The sequence below is a fragment of the Osmerus eperlanus genome, chromosome 5 (assembly GCF_963692335.1).
Source record: "Osmerus eperlanus chromosome 5, fOsmEpe2.1, whole genome shotgun sequence".
NCBI classification, from domain to species: domain Eukaryota; kingdom Metazoa; phylum Chordata; class Actinopteri; order Osmeriformes; family Osmeridae; genus Osmerus; species Osmerus eperlanus.
This window is the reverse complement of record NC_085022.1, coordinates 127,874-150,020: the sequence shown is the minus strand read 5'-3', so window position 1 is coordinate 150,020 and position 22,147 is coordinate 127,874. Positions and strand designations below refer to the sequence as shown.

The 22,147-nt window shown below is 41.8% G+C and overlaps 1 long non-coding RNA gene across 1 annotated transcript; it reads right to left on the bottom strand.

Annotated features, from left to right (window-relative positions):
- Nucleotides 1-1,693: 1,693 nt before the first annotated feature.
- On the bottom strand, nucleotides 1,694-4,790 carry LOC134021737 (uncharacterized). Its single transcript, XR_009930550.1, has 4 exons — nucleotides 4,610-4,790; nucleotides 3,964-4,033; nucleotides 3,231-3,298; nucleotides 1,694-2,264 (listed from the first exon to the last, which is right to left on the bottom strand). It is a non-coding gene; the product is annotated as an uncharacterized LOC134021737 (long non-coding RNA).
- Nucleotides 4,791-22,147: the final 17,357 nt, after the last annotated feature.

Genomic DNA, 22,147 nt, shown 5'->3' with positions numbered 1-22,147 from the left:
TAAACTAAATAATTTGTGTTTAGTCTGGTGTTTCTATGTAATACCTAACTTTGTGTTCTTGTGTATCCTGCTTGCAGTGCTGCACGTTACCCTGGCCACCACACACTAGGGGTGGAACGGTACATGCATTCGTACCGAACTGTACGGTACGGGCGTCATGGTTTGGTGCATGAAATTACACAGATAATACACGGTATAAAAATCAATAAAACTTGCGTGCAAATTAATTAATGTAATGCGGAACTACTGTTAGATACTTGTGTTCTTTAGGGACATTTAATCTGTAGCTCTGAAGCTCTGATTGGCGCCGCCGTGAGTCACGAGAGATAGAGGACAAGCCGGCCTTTTTAAGATTGCAAGTTTGGGAAAACTTCGGTTTCCCATTCAGTTACAGTAGTACAGGCGAGAGAGTGGTGGATAAGACAAGCACTGTGTGTCGGCGTTGTTCAGCAGTTGTGGGCAGTGACGTGCAGTCTGGGTAGGCACTGCCTACCTGCCAGAATTCAAATGTAAACATTTTTATTAAATCATTTTATTTAATAAACTTGTATTTGTATTTTTACTGTTTATTCTTGTGATTTATATATGCAATATGTGTGTTATTCCAATTGTTTAGATGTTACGATGACGAATGTAACAGTTACGCATAATCAAATACAAAAAAAATTGTTGAATAAGCAGTGCTTTTACTGTCCGTTCACTGCGGACAACAAGCGAAAAACTCACTTGCGCACTTCGATCCTGTATTCTTCAACATGTACAGTACCAGTCAAAAGTTTGGACACATTTTCCCATTCAAGTGCCTAGAGCTAGCCTCTTACTGACATCACCGCACGTCACTGGTTGTGGGGTATGTGAGTGTAAATACATCTAACATGCTAACGCATATAACCCATCTGGCGTGTGCTAAATGACTAAAAATATCCGACGCCATCATCCAGGTGTGCCAATCACTGGAACGAGACAAAAAAAAAGTTCAACTTCTCCCTACAGTGCTTAACCAGCCATTAGATACACATACAAATAGGGCCAAAAAATTACTGATGCAATCGGAACTTATACACTGTAAAAAAAAATCACGTAAAAAAACAGAGAAAGCACTGGCAGCAAAGTTTCCAGACCGATTCTGTAAAATTACAGTAAATAATCATACCACAAAATTACATGTAATAAGCTGTAAAAATACAGTGCATGGTCTACACCCAAAATGAATTAAATTACAGTTTAGTACTGTTCTTAAATGTTAATTAAACCGCAGAAAAACAAAAATACTATGTTAAAATACATTTAAAAACAACTAACTTTAAGGTTAATCTCCGTAATTTTAGGGCATTTGTTTGTTGCTACATGAAACATTCCTGTCTATTTACAGTAATTTCTTATGATTTTTATTTTTTTTTTGTATAATGACTAAGAAAAAATGTATAAAAACGCAAGAAATACATAAACCCCAAGACAAATGTCTGTAAATTTACGGTATTACTCAGTCAATTTAAAGAATTTATAGATATAAAAATGTTCATTGGACAGTGGAAAAACAAGCTTAGTACATAAAGATAGCTACATTTACGGCCAATCAATGTAAATGTAGGCTTTCTAGTAGTTAATTTATGAAAATGCCCTGTGTACCAACAGTGATTCCCTGTAGAATTGTGGTTGTGCCAACTAAAAAAAAACTACAACAATGTATAAATACTGAATATGTACTTTTAATCAAAAAGGAATGTCAGCACATTTACAGTATTAATCAGTCAATTTAAAGAAATTATAGATATAAAAATGTTAATTGGACAGTGGAAAAACAAGCATACTTAAAAAACAGCTACATTTACAGCCAATCAATATAAATTTAGGCTATCTAGTGGTTAATTCATGAAAATTGGTCCAGCATTGAGCAAGATTGCTGTGAACCGGGCTGCAACGTTATATAGGGCAACTGTGCATGGTCAGTTAGTGTCACTAAAAGTTCTGTTTTTGCAGCTGACAGGCTCATATTATTAAGTGTCTGATGCTGAGGCTCCATGATGATCTTTTGAAATGCCTCAAAGGTGTAGCGGAGCTTTGTAGGGTGCTGCATGTTCAAGGCATAAGAGCCCAAACAACATTGCAGAAGCAAGTGCTACATTCTCAAGATCTTGAAGCACCATCACACCTTCGAGGACTATCCTGACATCAGAGGGTTCACTGCTGGCAGTGTCTTTCACAACATAGATCCCCACTGTCGTTCTCTCCATGGCACTGAGGAAATCGGTCTCAGCCATTTCCTGGTCAAAAGAAAAGATACAATTCTTTAATGATATGTTCAGCATCTTTTCACTTGGCTTGAAAACAACCGGTTAATAATTTCTACCTTCCATTAAGGACAAACCATATCCGAAAATAGTAAAAAAAAAAAAACGTAAATAGATCCGATGCCCCACTGTTTATGACCTCCGACCCAGGCAAAGCCGCTGCAGGATGAAAGGTAATGTTTTCTCTTCAATTTTTTCAATTCAATTTATTTGATCAAGAGGGACAGTGTACATTCATGAACATTAAAATGTAAATGCACCCAATTATATCCAAAAGGCTAGTTTCCATTGGCAGTCTTCCTTCTGTGTTTGAATGTCGGTCTGTATGTGTGTGAACAGGATTACGAAAAACTACCAGCCCGATTTGTATGAAACTTGGTGAAGGGGTGTAGCATGGGACAACATAATTCTGACCATGATTCGTCATTAGGCTCCTTAACGATCAGTGCAAAAGAGCTGCAGTTCCTGTGCAGAGACAGGAGAACCGAGCAGAACAACCATCTCTCCACCTCTCCATCGCAGCCATAGCCCACCTGAGAGGTCACGACAGTTAGCCAGACTCGTTAGATCAGAGAGGTATATTAACATCGCATCGTTTGAGTATCGTAAAAGTCGAGACTTCAGGACCCCGGGTCTGGACTGGATGGAATCCTACAGAGATGGCGTTCTGTCAGTCTCCTATGTATGCACAGGAACACTGAAGCAATGTAAGTGTCTCTTTTTAGTACAGGTTTACTGTGCAACACTAGTTCACTCCTACTATAAAAAAGTTGCTAAAACTCATGATTACCGAGATCAGATTGTTTTTCATCGCCGTAGGTTTTGTGTTTTGAAATACATGCAAGTGAATGTCTGTGACAGAAAGAACCTCCATCAACGGTCTTGACATAAACAGTCCACACAACAATAATGGCAATTGCAATTTCATGTAGTACTCACCACAAAAACTTGGGCCCACGGTTACAGAGCTGACTCCAGGTGACAATGTAGTGTGAGAAAATGTAAATCTGCAGCAACAGAAAAACACAAGTATCATGCAAGCAATTTCTCCCGTGTGAGTGTTTGAATGTCGGTTTGTTTGTGAACAGGATTAAGCAAAAACTACCAGCCCGATTTGTATGAAACTTGGTGAAGGGGTGTAGCATGGGACAACATAATTCTGACCATGATTCGTCATTAGGCTCCTTAACGATCACTGCAGTTCCTGTGCAGAGACAGGAGAACTTAGCAGAACAACCATCTCTCCATCGTAGCCAAATCCCACCTGAGAGGTCACGACAGCTAGTCAGACTCGTTAGATCAGAGAGGTATATTAACATCGCATCGTTTGAGTATCGTAAAAGTCGAGACTTCAGGACCCCGGGTTCTGGACTGGATGGAATGCTACAGAGATAGCGTTCTGTCAGAGTCTCCCATGTATGCACAGGAACACTGAAGCAATGTAAGTGTCTCTTTTTAGTACAGGTTTACTGTGCAACACTAGTTCACTCCCATGTTAAAACGTTGCTAAAACTCATGATTACCGAGATCAGATTGTTTTTCATCGCCTTAGGTTTTGTGTTTTGAAATACATGCAAGTGAATGTCTGTGACAGAAAGAACCTCCATCAACGGTCTTGACATAAACAGTCCACACAACAATAATGGCAATTGCAATTTCATGTAATACTCACCACAAAAACTTGGGGCCACGGTTACAGAGCTGACTCCAGGTGACAATGTAGAGTGTGAGAAAATGTAAATCTGCAGCAACAGAAAAACACACGAGGGCTTCACTTAACCAAACTTAAGTTAGCCTACACAATTCCCCTAACTCAACATTACTCAACAAAACACTCCTATTTAGACAGTTCTCTGTACAGCGGCACTTTGCCAGCTCCACAATTAATTATCTAATGAATTAACATTCTTTTATCAACTATGTACAACACTAACATTGAACAAGTGCCTTCGTTTTTCATAAAATATTTCCTACCGACCTAGCTAGCTAGCAGCTAACATTATACTGAGGTAAGAGGAAAAAAATAAAATCAACATAACGTTATAGTAGAGATGGTCTACAAAGCCACACATTAGTCATGCAGGTCATAACGTTAACCGAATTTTAGGATTGCAAATGGCAGATTTAATTAACTGACATTAGATAGCTAACGCTAGCTGAGCTCTATAACCCCTGAGCTAGCTAATAGTCACTCTAAATAGCTAATGCTAACGTCAGCTAGCAATTTGCCTTCAGTTTGGTAAAAGTCCATTCCGTTTTGACAAAAAAAGGTTGTGAAAAACATATAACGCACTATATCAGCTTAACATTAACGTTACCTCTGAATCTCTTTGTCTCTTCTTCAGTCAGTATAATTCCTGAATCCTATAACTTCTGGAGCAGCTGAAACCTCCATTCTTCTCCGGTTTTCGCGCCATGTGCGGCAGTGACAGTTGGGAGAAGCAAAGTGCTACTGCTACAACCACTGCGCATGTGTGAACCTTCCTCATTCAAAAATCAACATTCAATGTTGTCTCCGAGATAAATATTTTTACTGTCCAATTCATTGTTGATTTCACAGAGTTTTCTGTTTACTAGCATTAATAACAATAGACTTACTGTTTCTAATCTCCTAGGAAATTCCTTGACAGCCCTGAGGCAGTAGTCATCCCATCTCCCAACATAAATTTGGTCACACCATGGGTCACACACTGACATCTTTCTTATTGCATTTGTACCCCTATATGTTCGAAAAAATGTACATCTTTCCAAACCAAGCACAAGTCATATCATACATTTCTGTGTTGGTTACAGGGTAAATTTGTGCAACAAATAAGTTACTTTTTTATAAACTGGGGCTTTATCCCATGACTTGTCCAGATCATATGCTGGACTAAAAGGTTGGTGCCAATGTGAAAGGTTTTACTCAGAATGCATTTTATAGTGGCCCCAATCGCAGAGTTACTTTATGCATAATTTTGTGGAAATGACCAGAAAACTGACATTAGGCCTATTTGCGTTACAAATCCTACCGGCCAACACAATGGTAAAGTATTAGAAAACTAGAATAATGTTCTTAGTGTTTTGGACACTGTGCATTTTTGGATATGTGTTAGCAAGATAACCTACCACTATCAGTAGTTAAAATAACCTGGTGACCTTGTGTAGCCAGAACAACCAAGAGCTAATGCTCTTAAGACAGTGGAGATGTTTGTGGACTACTAAGAATACAGCCCCAGTAAACCCTGTGGAGTCCTTCCGCTTCCTGGGCACTATCCTCTCCCAGGACCTCAAGTGGGAACTGAACATCAGCTCCCTCACCAAGAAAGCACAACAGAGGATTTACTTCATGCAGCAGCTGAAGAAATTAAACTTGCCAAAGACAACAATGGTGCATTCTACACAGCCATCATTGAGTCCATCCTCACCTCTTCCATCACTGATCTGTTATGATCAGATCATCCATCGGATGATACGCTGCAGTCTGCTCTTGTCCTTGGCAGTGGCAGCAGCGTATCATCTGCACTGCTGAGAAGGTGATCGGCTGCAATATGCCTACCCTCAAGGACCTGCACACCTCGAGGACCCTGAGGCGAGCGAGGAAGATTGTGGCCGACCCCTCCCACCCTGGACACACAGAAGACTGCGGTCCATCAAGACCAAAACCTCACGTCATAAGAACAGTTTCTTTCCTTACTTACAATAGGTGCTTACATTTACAGTTAAACAACTCTAAGTAAACAAGTACAACTCAACTATATATTGTACTAAAACATAACAAAGTTCTGTTTAATGGGCAATGATGAATAGAACTTGTATCCACCATCCATTCTTGTGAAGACAAATACACCTCAACCATGTCTCAATAAATGTATGTTCTCTATCTCCAAGGAGGATAATGTGCATGGTAGCATCGGTTTGTCTAGAAGAGATCCAGAAGTCAAGAGCCCCAGAGTCCCCTGAAGTTCATGAAGGTCACAGACTCATAGAAAGACAGTTGGCTATTGACTATTATGTTGGCATTTTTTTTGTTTTAGAGCTGTTAACACAGTAATTAACAGACCATTGTCTGTTTTAAAAATTTCAACACAGCACTTTTGATACTGGCCCAATGTTTTTGTAATATGGAATAAAAGGTGTTACATAAAGTTTAGACTCTTGACTATTTTTTTTAAACGTGAGGCAGGCTTGGTGACAATACATGCATTGAAGTCATTAAAGAGGCACTGGACCATATAGATATTTCTGTCCTGCCAGGGGAAGCATGGGTGCATCCTTTCTGCTGTTTATTCCCAATAATAAATTACTTTTGTGTCTGTACAAATACTACTAATTAGTTTAAAAAACATAAAATCACAATTTTAAAGAAAACCCAATGACCAACGATTTCTGTAATTTCACATGCATTTCTTCATTATTATTAACCTGAAAAAATCTGTTAAATATTACCTCCCATGTAATGTAAAATTACATTTGAATCTGTACAATTACAATGAATTGTCATTAAATAAACATCATATTCATGTTATCTTAAATTAAGGTAAAATGCCTGTGATTTTAAGGGTGTAACATTTATTTGACATCAAATATTGGTAAATCCGCAGGCATATCATTGTTTTATGGAAAAAGAGGAAATATCTGTAAAAAATACAGTGCATTTCATGGTAAAAAAAAAGGTTATTTTTTACAGTGTATGTCATCTTCAATGCGCCGTATTCACTCGTAGAGGAACCTGGTTTGTTTTGCTTTTCCCTCCGTTGTACCGAACTCATACCGAACCGTGATGTCTGAACCACGGTATGAACCAAACCGTGACTTCAGTGTACCGTTCCACCCCTACCACACACACACACAACAACTTCAGAAATACACTTTACACAGTGTACAGTTGATAGTGAGGACAGCAGGTATGGTGTTGGATTTATGTCAAAAGTTGCGGGAGCATAGATTATTTCACATGGGCAGAAAAAGTTTTGAAACCAAGTTTTGACATCTGGTCTTGACACCAGGGGCCTCCTGTATAAATGTTGAGTACACACGAAAAGCTTGCGTACGCTGGTTTTCACGCACACGGTGGGATGTATAAAAATTAACTTGATGTGAGAATGTGTGGGCCGTCACGGAAACTGTTGAGCAGACGTGAGAATGTGCGGACCATCCGCAAAGTCTTGTCTGGCTCTGTAACGTGGCGAATTCTAACTGAAAAGTGCAGAAACTCACAAAACATAACAAAATAACGTTTCCACTACAGTTACTGTAGAAGATAAAAATAAAAGTTTGATCATTAATCAAATCAAAATGTATTTGTATCGCCCTTTTTACATGCAAGCATGTCAACCAACCTAAACCCTCAAGTAAAAACTCCCAGAAAAACTCACTGGAGAAGAAAAAATTTAAGAAACCTTGGGAGGAGCAATTCACATCAATAAAGTGGATGTTCACATCAAAATGCCAAAACCCAAACCAGGTTCACATTAAAATCCGCCACCACTTAATAACTTCTGTTAAACTTGATGGTGTCAAACGAATAACAAAATCACTCAGGAAATGCATTTCACGCTAACCCTTTGCTGCCATGCTGTTACGATGCACCACCACTTGTTTCTTAATTTCGAGTTTTACATCGGACCATTTCTTCTTCATTTCTGCCATGGTCCGGTTCTCCGAACCCACAGCATTTACGGCCATATAATAATAATAATTGTATTTGTAATGCACTTTAAATTTAGCTAAATCTCAAAGTACTACAGGTAAAAAAAAAAGAAAGGGCGCAAATAGTGACAGTTTTCTACTTCGCCGACTTTCTTTTGTTGCTAATACCTGATGACAGGCCGCCAAACAGGACACATTTTCTCGCCTCCACCTCTGTTGTTAGAACCTCGATCTTACAGTCTGTGAAATTTTTCTTTTTTGCATGTTTAGCAATTTTAATTCAGACAAAGAAATGACCTCAGGAGCACATTTATAGGCCATCTACATATTCATTTATAGGAGGAGGCAAGGCGGGGTCAGTGGCTAATTCACGTGCGGTCGATAAAGATAAGGATAATTTTATTGTCATTCCAAAAACATTTGCATGAGCCGGAACGAAATTCGGTACTGAGGTTCCGGTTAAAACCGCTCACAAATAAATAACTAAAACCACTCATCCTATACAATAAGTACAATAAATACAGACCATATCACACCACCAATCATACACACACATCGATACATACTAAAATAATCTGAGATAATAGCAGCATAGTGGAAACAATACAATGTAACAGTTCAAGTTTGTCCGTTCTGGGGTGTGGCAGAGTTAATAGGTGCGTTCGACATGGACTGCAGCTGCATGAAACGACCGGCGAGAGTAGCCGCTTGCAGTCTGGGAGGAGTTAAAACGGCTCTGATGTCGGCTATCCAGCTTCTCGTGGTTTGCTGCGTTGACGTCAGTCATGGCCGATCAAGCGCTGTCTGCTTACTTTACTTTATTTATAATTAAACTTAGTCTTTCCGTTAGTGAAGAGGCGTACTAAAACCCTTTCTTCAACACATTTTTTATTCAACTAGAGAGGGTACTAGTGATGGGCATTCCGGCTCTTTTTCGTGAGCCGGCTCGTATGGCTCAGCTCACCAAAAAGAGACGGCTCTTTTGGCTCCCGAACGGCTCTTTAAAAAATACATGTTTTAACTATGAATTTGACTATGATGGGTGTGAAAACAATTTAAATTAAATGATGAAATGAAATCATACTCGACCGTAACCACATCTTTAAAAATTCATTGATTTGTCATGGCTCTCCTCCGATTTTTGACTACTCTCTCACTGTGTGTGAGTTGGCTCGGCCCTCCCTCATGCAGGATTGACAGGAACAGAATGTGAGGATGATCGCGTGCGCCTTTAAGCCTACAAGTATTTTTTTGTTGTTCTTTGAATTAGTCAATTATTTTAAATACAATTAAAATTCATTCTTTCATAATCATTTAGTTTTTATAGGCTGTATTAATCTATTAAAAATAGAGTCGGCTCTTCAGATATGCGAGCCAGCTCCCGACGTTCACCTTCAAGAGCCGGCTCTTAGAGCCGAATCGTTCGCGAACGACCCATCACTAGAGGGTACAATTTCTGGGGAAATTGTAGGGTGTGCTTGCTTGCGTCGGTTGCAGGTGGGTCCGTCCCCTTAAGTTTTTCGCTTCTAGTGACATTTTTCAAGCATTTAGCCTACTCATATTGCGTAATTCATTAAGAACCCCCTTTGAAACAAACTACTGTAACAACGTTGTCACCGGCAGTATTTCAGATGGAATCGCGATTCAAACAGTACCATCTGCTAACTGAAAATATGCCCCCAAAAACGTAAATAAGCTTGACATCTATTTAGGGATAATTTGCTAATTCAAAAGAGGTTTGCTACAAGCAAGCTAGTTGCGGTGGCTAGCCAAACTTCACTGAGTGAGGGGATTGTTTGAAAGCGCCGGAAATGATAATGTTTGTTTTGACATAAAGTTTAGGCTGTGCCACTGAAGCCAGCGACGCACCATACAAGCTTGAGTTTAAATACATTATTTAATGTTACATTACTTACTGTACATGCAAGTCTTGATTTGCTTAAATGTACATGTATGATGCTGCTAGTACACCACGGCACGATACTCGCTGTGCAACAGCACATCTATGCACGTTGTATCCATGCGTCGTTGCTAACGTGTGCTGACGTTGTGACGTGGGCTAGCACTGATACCCTTTGTTGACACAAGGCACTTTTTGCCACAAAAACTTAAGTTCAGCCTAAATCGTGCAACGGAACGTAAATCCCAATAGAAGCAACGCAATCGTGACCAAGACGAACATTTTGACACCGACGTTGTCTATGTTGTCCAAATATTGACTGATCCTTAGGGGTGGGAAAATAATAATAACTAGAGAGGGTACAATTTCTGGAAAAATTGTAGGGTGTGCTTGCTTGCGTCGGTTGTACAGGGATTTTAATGACATTTTTACAACTGATATTCCTGTATATTTTATATAAAAATGCATAGGGCCTACTTATTATTTATAAATATTACATAGATTTAAAAGCATCTTTTTTTTGCTGCTCATTTACAACTCAAAATATGAGTGAAGTGTAGAATGAAATATGATGTCTTCTCATTTCCCCTGCAAGAGGCAGCCTGTTATGGCAGTTTTTGACATAGTTACAATATCTATGTTTCTTTAAGCGGTAAAAAGTAAGTTCCTTTGTTATAGACAGACAAATGTAAGAAACTGAGGCTCTGTGGTGTGGTTTACTCTGTAGAATGGACACTCAGATTGTCTTAAGGTATTTATGATACCTAACTAAGAGCCAGAGGGTCTTAGTTAGGTCTGGGGGTTGGGGGAGATTGTTATCTCAGTTGAGCGAGCTGACCTAACCTTTTGGCCAAGGAGATTGTGTCCTGTTTGTGTATCATTAATCATCTCCTTCTTTAGAGAGGGAGCTGGGGCATCAAAGAACTGTGGGACACTTGATGTGGAGTCAAACTGTCACTGAGTAGTGCTAGCCAATCACAGAGACCGCTATATTGATGGATTGACCATCAGAAGAACCATTTGTTCTAAGTTTATATAAGGCAGGGTTTTAGGGTTGTTCTTCACCACTCTCTCGGACGACCAGTAGGTTATATCTGCATGTCTTTCGCTATGACCGGTCCAGAGTACTCTGTTAATTCTTAAATTGTACAAACTAAATAAATTATATTGAAACCGCCATCTTGACTATTCAGATCTACACAGTGCCACTTGAATTTCCGCCATGTCAAGCCTCATAGCTGAATCAAAACGAATACATTTGTCAGACCGGTGTAAAAATTGACCTAATCTCTATGATTTAAACGTCCTTTCAAGTGTTCCCTTCTCGTGATATTTTCAGGCATTTAGCCTACTCATATTGCATTCATTCATTAATAAAGAACCCCCTTTGAAGATTATTCTACGACGTTACCGGCAGTAGAAGATGGAATTGCGATTCAAACAGTACCATCTGCTAACTGAAAATATGCCCCAAAAACGTAAATAAGCTTGACATTTATTTAGTGGAAAATCGCTCATTCATAAAAATCTCACTGGTAGCGATCATTGTCAGTAACAACGCAAAATGCGATATAGCCCTGTGTGGAGAAGCTGCCCCGGTATATTCTACTACTACAGACATTACAGGGGGGTATTCGTCGTAGCTCGCTAAGCGGTTTAGCGAGCTAATTTTCAGGCTAAGATAAAAAAAACGCCCCTCTTTTTGGTTCGTGGAAGCAACTTTGGATAAATCATCATGGTAACATATCAATTAGCACTAACCTGCTCCAGAGCAGGCTAACATAAGTGTAGCTGGATAAGCTTGCCACACCCCCGAAAGAAAACATGGCAGCTCCCTTTTTGAGAGACCCAGTTGACGAAGGAGCTATTCTAGTTCGATTAGCTTTCCATACCGATAGAGTTATTCGCGATCGCCAAGATCCTTTGTGTCACACGGATGAGTTTCTGTTTGAGCGATATCGATTCAGCCGACAAGGACTCATTTATTTGTAAGACCTTCTCGGGCCGTACATTGCAAATCTCACACGCCGCAGCAGAGCTTTAACTGTGCTTCAGACTCTGCATAGCCTTGAGGTTTTTTGCGTCAGGTACATTTTTATACAGTGTAGGCGATGCAGAAAACATTGGCAAAGCCGCAGCATGCGTTGCTGTAAGAAAAGTGTACTTGGCGCTCAACCAGCTGATGAATAAATTCATCATATTCCCAGGCCATGTCCCAGTCAATGACATCAAAGAGGGAGTTTATGCAATTGCAGGTAATTGAGTAAATAAATATTTGACCATTTCATGAAAATGCATTCTTATCACTATTCATTACGGAGCTCACATTATGCAGAGTTTCCTAATGTCAGTGGCGCAGTGGACTGCACCCATATCCGCCTGAAAAAGCCCTCTGGGCCAAACAAGGCCGATTTTGTGAATAGGAAGGGCTTTCACAGCCTTAATGTGCAGGTACTTATTACATAATTTTCCTCAAATTACATTGCTCTAAAAACAATCATTTGTCTTTGACAATAGACATGGACCTTGCAATTGCCTGCTGTAGGCTACCCATGTACTGTACAATACCCATGACTTGACTGCAATTCATCTTAGATGATCTGTGACTCCACTTGCCTGATCACAAATGTTGAGGTCAAGTGGCCGGGGTCTGTCCACGACTCCCGGATATTCCGAGACTCCACACTATGCCACAGCTTTGAGCAAGGTATAGCAAATCTCATGTCATTCAGAAATTGATTATTTTATGTAGAGGTGATCCAACATTGTTCATATCATATACTAGGTAACTATGATGGGCTCCTAATTGGAGACAGGGGTTACGCCTGCAGGCCCTGGTTCATGACCCCCTATCCCGAGCCAGCCCCAGGCCCTGAAGTGCGGTTCAACGGTGCTCTCGCTAGAACGAGGGCACGGATAGAGATGACCTTTGGCCTACTAAAGGGCAGATTTAATTGTCTGCGGGGGCTGAGGGTGGAACCGGACAGGGCCTGTGCGATCATGGTGGCATGTGCCGTGCTCCACAATGTGGCCACTCTCAGGAGGGAGAGGGTCCCAGTGATCGTGGCCCATCCTGAGGACGATGTGGAACCGATCCATCTAGATGAGCGGTCTGGACCGGCTGCAAGGGACATAATTGCCCAGCATCATTTCAGATAGCTGTCCAGATGACTTTGGGTAATGTTGGACTCATTTCATGTTCTTTATGTTTGCATGTTTCATTTATTTGGTTAGCCACCCTCTTTGCTTTTAAGTTACCCATTAATAGTCCATCCTCAGCCATCATCGAGTCCATCCCAACTCAGTCTGGTTTGCACCTTCACTGCCAAGGACCAAGGCAGACTGCAGCAGATCATTTGGTCCCACCCTGACCTGTTCCACTCCAGGACCAGCAAGAGAGCAGGCAGGATCATTGCTGACTGATGACTAAATGTAAATGTAACAAGGGACTCACAAACAAGCCCCTGCACCACACTGACTCTGGGACCCCCGCACACAATGCACTGCAGTTTGCATCCTTATTCATTCAATTCATTCTGATTCTGAATAGAGGAACATGCTGAAGAATAATGTAAGAGATCCATGTTGTACAATAAAGCCTTTAGTTTTTCCCCTTTATTGGTCATCCTGTAAATGAAGGTGCACAAGAAATAAGATTTTCAGTTTAGTTACAATTCATGGCAAAGCTCACAAATACTTTAGCCAAAGCTTTGCTTTACAGGGTTACACTTACATTCAGCTGCCGTTTAAGCAATTTAACCTCCAAATCCAGCTTAATTGAGCTTAAGTGGAGGTTGTGAATCTTGGCACGCAAGTAGCGCTTGTATAGCGTGCGCACATCTTCAGTGTCAGTCTGGAAAAAATACAAACCATTCATAACTTTGTTCAGTGTGGTGGTCAGATGCCAACTAAACTCAGACCTCACAATGTGAGGGTATTTAATGAGAACTCACCTCCCCATCCCCAGTTCCCAAAGAGCGAGAGGGGCCAGGCTCCGGCGGAGCAGGCCGTGGTCCAGCAGGATTTGCCTAAAGGAATGCATTGATGTAGTGAGTGCCAGGAGTGAGTGGGATAGGAGTATTAGTTAACACAACTTGCATTTACCAAATCGCTGGAGAAGGCGGAAAGTGTGTCCTCATCGTCTAGACCAACCTCCTGTTAGTGAATTAGGAATTATTAGGAACTGTGGGAAAGTGCCTTCGGTTTGAAAAGACACACACTATGAACATGTTTCGTATCATTACACAATGATGCAGCAATATCAACTTACATCAGTGGGCTCATCTCCCCTGACCAACACATTGGGAGGTGGCTGCAGGAGTGTGATCGAACCTCCGGCCACTGCAAAATGTGACGATGGTTAACCAAATGACTAATTATGAAGGAAACTCATAGAATGAAGTGCACCTACCTTGGACATACGGATTCTCTCCTGCCACCACCTCTCCAGAGGAGCTGCCCCCAGCTATGCCCTGCATAATTGGCCTACCCCTGTTATTGGCCAGGGCCAGCTCCTCAGCAGGGGTTAGCTCAGGACCTCGGGGTCCTCCCCCCGTCTTCAGCATATCCGCCTTTTTCTTGTTTGCTAAAATATGAAGGATATGACACTGACAAGCTGTTCAATACATTACCATGGCACATATTGTATTGACTCACCAGCCTGAATGATGTTTTTGTGCTTCACTTTGACTTGCTCCCAAGTCCTTTTAGAGGCCAGGTTGCAACTACATGGGGGTTGAGAGCACTCATAATTAAATGACAGTGTTATTAGTACACCATACCATATCATTATTGTTGGAAATGATTAAAGTGGACTCATGATACGGAGAGAATCTAACACAGTTTCTTTTCATTGCTTCAATTGATTGAATAATACATAGCCTACATACATACTGTGATCCGCCCATACACAGATTTGCACATGCATATTCAAACTCATACTTCTATATGGTCATCTACACATACATGCATATGCACATATATAGTACATGATAAATAAGCGCTTTCAGTACATACATCATCATAAGTGTCTATGAATTCGTATCAATTAGATACTCTTTGACCTTTTTTTTGGTTTTATCTAGGCCTACTTATTCTGTAAGAGTTGAGATCATTATTTTCGCTAGCAAGATCTCATTCGATGATTAATTTCCATTAAGCCTACTGCCAGCAGGCACATTTAAAGAAATGTGATCTGATTGGGTTAATGAGGCACTTAAGATGAGCCTATACATTTTCCCAAAACTTACGCATTTAGCTTATCGGCAATTTTTTGCCAAGCTGCCTGTCTTGCTCTGGCAGCAGTGGCGGTGTTTGACTTAGCCATTATTATTTCTTTATAGTCTTCGTAGAGACTCATTATTATCGTTTGCTCCGATGGCGAGAATGTCACCGCTCTCTCTTTAACGTTTGTCATTTCCGCCATAATACCGTTAGAAAATCACGGTTTTGGGGATCGACCTTTCCTGCCTTTTGAAGTAGGAAGTGCACGTGCAATTTCCCTGATAAGTTTAGCCTGATTGAAATTAACCACATGATTTGGATGCGGATCAGCCGTTGACGAACCGATATTGGCCGGGTTTCCCAGATTCGTTAAGAAGCTCTTAACGCTAAGAGCTTCTTAGGAGCGTTCTAAGAACGCTCTAGAACGCTCTTAGAACGCCCCTAAGAAGCTCTTAGCGTTAAGAGCTTCTTAACGAATCTGGGAAACCTGGCCATTTGCTGTTCTCACTCATCTCGCTAATGTTAATGGGCTAAAGGGACAATTGATTAACTTAGCTTCAACCCTTACGACGAACGGGGCCCAGTACTAGACTACTGCTGTGTTCGTCTTGGTAGCGATTGCGTTGGTTGAATTCGATTTAACGTTCCGTTGTACGGTTTAGGCTGAAATTAATTATTTTCATGAACAGATTGACAAAGTTTAGGCTGTGGCAATGAAGTTCAGGTTAGTAGTCAGATAGTTTCACCTATTCAAAGACTTTTGATTTAAGTAAGGGGAGTGCCGAACATGTTCTGTTGCCGTTTGACTTCCTAAACAGCTGTGTAGATGTTTTTGTAGTGTGTCTCGCGTAGGCTACAGCGTTGCAGTGAGCAACACTGGTTTGAAACCACAGGTAATGATAATTTCACCAACAAATTGTTTACTTGTAATGTAATGTCATAAGAAATCCTACAACGAAAATGTATTTGTGAGGAATGTTTATTTTAACGATTGAAAACAGATGCATCATAGACCACTGTAGTATGTGTTGCCCGGGCAACAGAGGCTAATGTCATGCTAATGCTTCAGTGAAATAGTAGACTACCGTTTCCGAAAGTAGATGTGGGCCTACTTCCTTAACCTTTTCATGTTCCTGTTAAATTTGCCTGAAAACGCCTAAACAGCATACCCAAAGTAAATTGGAAGCTGTTCTTGAACCATTTGGAGTACATGCATGTAAATGATCTCTTTTGAAAGCTGACACTCTGAAGTTATGTCCCCTGTTGTCAGGACCCCTGTCAGTCCTTCTAGTGTTGAGTAATAGAAGCTTGAACACAAGGAAAGTGAAAATTTCTATTTCCGCCTAGATTTTGTTTTGAAAACAGAGGCCTGAAGAGGCCTAGAGGTGGTAGGTATTATCTGGAAGACTAAATTGGACCACAGGTTGAAGCCTTACCCAATTCAAATCAAAAGTCAAACATAATACCACAATATATTCATATTTGACACATGTTTTTATAAGAGTACATCCAGGAATTTTCTAAAAGGGTCTTTTGGAGACTCCAAAATGACCCTTTGTAACCAAGGTCAAGGTCAAATAAAAAGGTATTATTTTTCATAATTGTTATCTCTGGCCCATCTCTGGTACTTAGAAATATCATATATAATAGCTAAATCCCTAATTAGTAATACTGAAACACAAAAACTGAAGCATGAACACATTGGAGTGCTTTATCTGATTCCAAGGATTGGCGCACAAAGAACACTGATTCTGTCAACCATATTGCGCAATCGACTGTTATTTTGAAGGCTCCACAGACGCATACAAATGAGGTATTGGCATTTTCAGCTAGCTGTCAGCTACAAGGCTAACGAGCTAATTTCAGAGCCAGTCGAAGCCAGTTCGAGAAATTTGTTTAGAACGAGTGTGGGGGGGGGGGGGCGGGGGGGGGCAGGACGCACAGACCTAGTTGGCTTTAGAGGGCTGTCAACGGGGCATGGAAGCTCCTATTGGGTCGAACAAGGTGTCAATCAAAAGGGGAGGGTTCAACGGACATTTTGAGACCTTCATTTTGTAAATACTCCGTTGATAAATCGGAGAAAATAACACTTTTATGTGAACAAGTTGTTTCTTCCGTCGGCTAACTTGCATAATGAAACAAAGGATAATGGCTATTCATGAACGTAAAACATTGTATTTGGACGAATTACTTTACATGGTTAGATACTTTGAACCCTTGGGACTTACGCAGATCAAGTTTTGATGGCATGATTTGCACACCTGGACCTATTTGAACAACTTAGGGTGAGTACAACTTTTTTCTTTGGCATTGTTGAAGGAATGTTCACCGGAAAAAGACGTTGACTTTGCTTGCTATTGCGACTTGATCTTGAATTGGTTTATTTCAATGGAAGCACAAGAATCGTAGCTTTCCAACGATGTATAACATGTGTAGCGTCTAAAAAATATATTTTTTAGAATTTAGTGCGTCGTAACTGAGGAAGGGGGAGGCAGCATTTTTGTCTCGCGGGCGAAACAGGAGCGTAAACAGGTTAATAATATCAGCTAATATTGTACATTACATTTCACAATTGTGTTTCACATCACAATGTAAAATGAGTAAATAGTTATCACCCTGGCCTCTTTGCTTGTGGCGTTTCTGCAGCTGCCTTGCAGTAAAGGTATAGTTAGCCTAGCTATCCCCCAAGTTAACCGATGCCAAACGAATGTTCTGCTACAGGTAGTCACGTGTTTTCGTGACGTTAGTGACGTAGTGACGTCAGTAACGTCAGTGACTGTGGCTAGCAAATTAGCCACCGTTAGCTTCACTTTTTGCCACAAAAACTTAACTTGAGCCTAAACCATGCAACGGAACGTAAATAAAAATACAAGCAACTCAATCGATACCAAGACGAAACTTTTGACACCTAGGTTGGCTATGTAGTCCAAATATTGACGAAGACTTAGGGGTGTGAAGAGAAATAATAATATATATGTGAGAGAACAAAGGTTGTGCCCTTGCCGAAGGCAAAGCACACCCAATAAATATAGCTGCAAGCAGCGATGCGGGTTCCTCCGCAAAATGGCAAAATATTATAAACATGTACACTGTTGAAGATGGAGAGTTGGACAACAAGAGAGCAAAACTGCTTCATGTTTGGCTGACAACAATAGGCTGAATGGGGATTTGAACTCATGAGCATAAGGTCACAAGTCAGTCTCTCTATTCTCTCTGCTACACACCAACTGTTGAGATTGTTTGAGTAGAAAGGGCAGAGTATGAGCTTTGGTCAGCTTTGGGACAAAGGTTAAGAAACGGTTGACATTTCAAGGTAAAATTGCATAGAATTGCACATGGTACATCAGAATGATGTCACCTTGAAGCCAATAAGGTTTGAAAAACCATCAGTCAAAATTATATTTGATTTATTGACACAAACATACTGAGGCAATGTGGACACTTACATAAATACACCCCTTTCAGACATTTTGTATTGCATTTCTCATTCCATTTCACCCTATATAAAGACACATCTGCCCGCACACTATCCCCATCCATGCTGTTTCCCTCTCTCCCAGCGCAGGTCATGCCAAAGCAGAAATGCTGCAGCAGCCGCATGAGGTTTACATATAGTCCAAAAATTACCTCCCACAATCAATACATATCAACTGCAACAGTGTTTTCAAACTTTCTCAAAGATGGCTTGATAACCACGGATATTCACTTTCTTCTTGAGTAGATCTCAAGAATAGCTGTCGCTAGCTGTACCTGTCGTTCCCCCCAACCGAACCGGGGATCTCAGCTAGGATTGAGGCCTGCCTCACAGACATCTCCGCCTGTATGACCGAGCACCACCTCCAGCTGAACCTCGCCAAAACAGAACTTCTCATCATCCCGGCTAAACCCTCCATCTCCCACAATCTCTCAATCACCCTGGGATCTGCAACGGTGACCCCTTCATCCTCTGCCATGAACCTTGGGGTTACCATGGACGATGAGCTCTCCCTCACGGCCCACATTGCTGCAGTCTCCCGGTCGTGTAGATTCACCCTCTACAACATCCGGAAGATCAGGAGATACCTGTCTGAGCACTCCACCCAGCTACTAGTCCAAGCACTTGTCCTCTCCAAGTTGGAATATTGCAACTCGCTGCTCGCTGGTCTCCCAGCATGTGCAACCCGCCCTCTTCAGAGGATTCAGAACGCAGCGGCCCGCCTGGTCTACAATCTACCCAGACGCTCCCATGTTACCCCGCTCCTCATCTCTCTCCACTGGCTCCATGGCCCGTATCAGATTCAAGACCCTGGTATTGACCTTCCGAGCAGTGAACGGGACTGCACCCGTCTACATCAAGTCTCTCTTGCAGCCTTACACCCCCACCCGTCACCTATGGTCTTCTTCAGACAACCGCCTGGTGGTCCCACCGCTCAAGACCGCCCGGTCCCAACACAAGCTCTTCTCCTGTCTGGCCCCCCAGTGGTTGAATCAACTACCCACCTCCATCAGAGACACTGACTGTCTCTCCACCTTCAAGAAAAGGCTCAAGACGCACTTGTTCCGGGAGTACAACGGTACTTAGGAATGGTTTGCTTGACCCGATGTTAGTTTCCTCAAGGATCACAATGACTCTTGCTTAGAGACTTGTTGCTCTTGTGGTTAGTGGTAACTGATTAATTTTTTTAAAAATCCAATCCAAAACACGCCCGTAGAGGGGACTCTGATGAGCAGACCAGACCAAGTTTGGGGCATGTAGGCCCTTTCTAGGCAGAGTTATGGGCCGGACAAAAAGGGAAGACAAATATGGTCAATTTTTTAAAAATCCAATCCAAAACACGCCCGTAGAGGGGACTCTGATGAGCAGACCAGACCAAGTTTGGGGCATGTAGGCCCTTTCGAGGCAGAGTTATGGGCCGGACAAAAAGGGAAGTCAAATATGGTCAATTTAAAAAAAAATCCAATCCAAAACACGCCCGTAGAGGGGACTCTGATGAGCAGACCAGACCAAGTTTGGGGCATGTAGGGCCTTTCTAGGCAGAGTTATGGGCCGGACAAAAAGGGAAGACAAATATGGTCAAATTTTTAAAAATCCAATTCAAAACACGCCCGTAGAGGGGACTCTGATGAGCAGACCAGACCAAGTTTGGGGCATGTAGGGCCTTTCTAGGCAGAGTTATGGGCCGGACAAAAAGGGAAGACAAATATGGTCAAAAATCGTAAAATCCAATCCAAAACACGCCCGTAGAGGGGACTCTGATGAGCAGACCAGACCAAGTTTGGGGCATGTAGGCCCTTTCAAGGCAGAGTTATGGGCCGGACAAAAAGGGAAGTCAAATATGGTCAATTTTTTTTAAAATCCAATCCAAAACACGCCCGTAGAGGGGACTCTGATGAGCAGACCAGACCAAGTTTGGGGCATGTAGGGCCTTTCTAGGCAGAGTTATGGGCCGGACAAAAAGGGAAGAAAAATATGGTCAAATTTTTAAAAATCCAATCCAAAACACGCCCGTAGAGGGGACTCTGATGAGCAGACCAGACCAAGTTTGGGGCATGTAGGGCCTTTCTAGGCAGAGTTATGGGCCGGACAAAAAGGGAAGTCAAATATGGTCAATTTTTTTGAAAATCCAATCCAAAACACGCCCGTAGAGTGGACTCTGATGAGCAGACCAGACCAAGTTTGGGGCATGTAGGGCCTTTCTAGGCAGAGTTATGGGCCGGACAAAAAGGGAAGTCAAATATGGTCAATTTTTTGGAAAATCCAATCCAAAACACGCCCGTAGAGGGGACTCTGATGAGCATGTTTGGGGCATGTAGGGCCTTTCTAGGCAGAGTTATGGGCCGGACAAAAAGGGAAGACAAATATGGTCAAAAATCGTAAAATCCAATCCAAAACACGTCCGTAGAGGGGACTCTGATGAGCAGACCAGACCAAGTTTGGGGCATGTAGGGCCTTTCTAGGCAGAGTTATGGGCCGGACAAAAAGGGAAGTCAAATATGGTCAATTTTTTGGAATATCCAATCCAAAACACGCCCGTAGAGGGGACTCTGATGAGCAGACCAGACCAAGTTTGGGGCATGTAGGGCCTTTCTAGGCAGAGTTATGGGCCGGACAAAAAGGGAAGTCAAACATGGTCAATTTAAAAAAAAATCCAGTCCAAAACACGCCCGTAGAGGGGACTCTGATGAGCAGACCAGACCAAGTTTGGGGAATGTAGGGCCTTTCTAGGCAGAGTTATGGGCCAGACAAAAAGGGAAGACAAATATGGTCAAATTTTAAAAAATCCAATCCAAAACATGCCCGTAGAGGGGACTCTGATGAGCAGACCAGACCAAGTTTGGGGCATGTAGGGCCTTTCCAGGCAGAGTTATGGGCCGGACAAAAAGGGAAGAAAAATATGGTCAAATTTTTTAAAATCCAATCCAAAACATGCCCGTAGAGGGGACTCTGATGAGCAGACCAGACCAAGTTTGGGGCATGTAGGGCCTTTCTAGGCAGAGTTATGGGCCGGACAAAAAGGGAAGTCAAATATGGTCAATTTTTTTAAAAATCCAATCCAAAACATGCCCGTAGAGGGGACTCTGATGAGCAGACCAGACCAAGTTTGGGGCATGTAGGGCCTTTCTAGGCAGACTTATGGGCCAGACAAAAAGGGAAGACAAATATGGTCAAAAATCTTAAAATCCAATTCAAAACATACCTGTAGAGGGGACTCTGATGAGCAGACCAGACCAAGTTTGGGGCATGTAGGGCCTTTCTAGGCAGAGTTATGGGCCGCACAAAAAGGGAAGACAAATATAGTCATTTAAAAAAAAAATCCAATCCAAAACACGCCCGTAGAGGGGACTCTGATGAGCAGACCAGACCAAGTTTGGGGCATGTAGGGCCTTTCTAGGCAGAGTTATGTGTCAGACAAAAAGGGAAGACAAATATGGTCAAAAATCTTAAAATCCAATCCAAAACATGCCCGTAGAGGGGACTCTGATGAGCAGACCAGACCAAGTTTGGGTCATGTAGGGCCTTTCTAGGCAGAGTTATGGGCCGGACAAAAAGGGAAGTCAAATATGGTCATTTTTTTTTAAAATCCAATCCAAAACACGCCCGTAGAGGGGACTCTGATGAGCA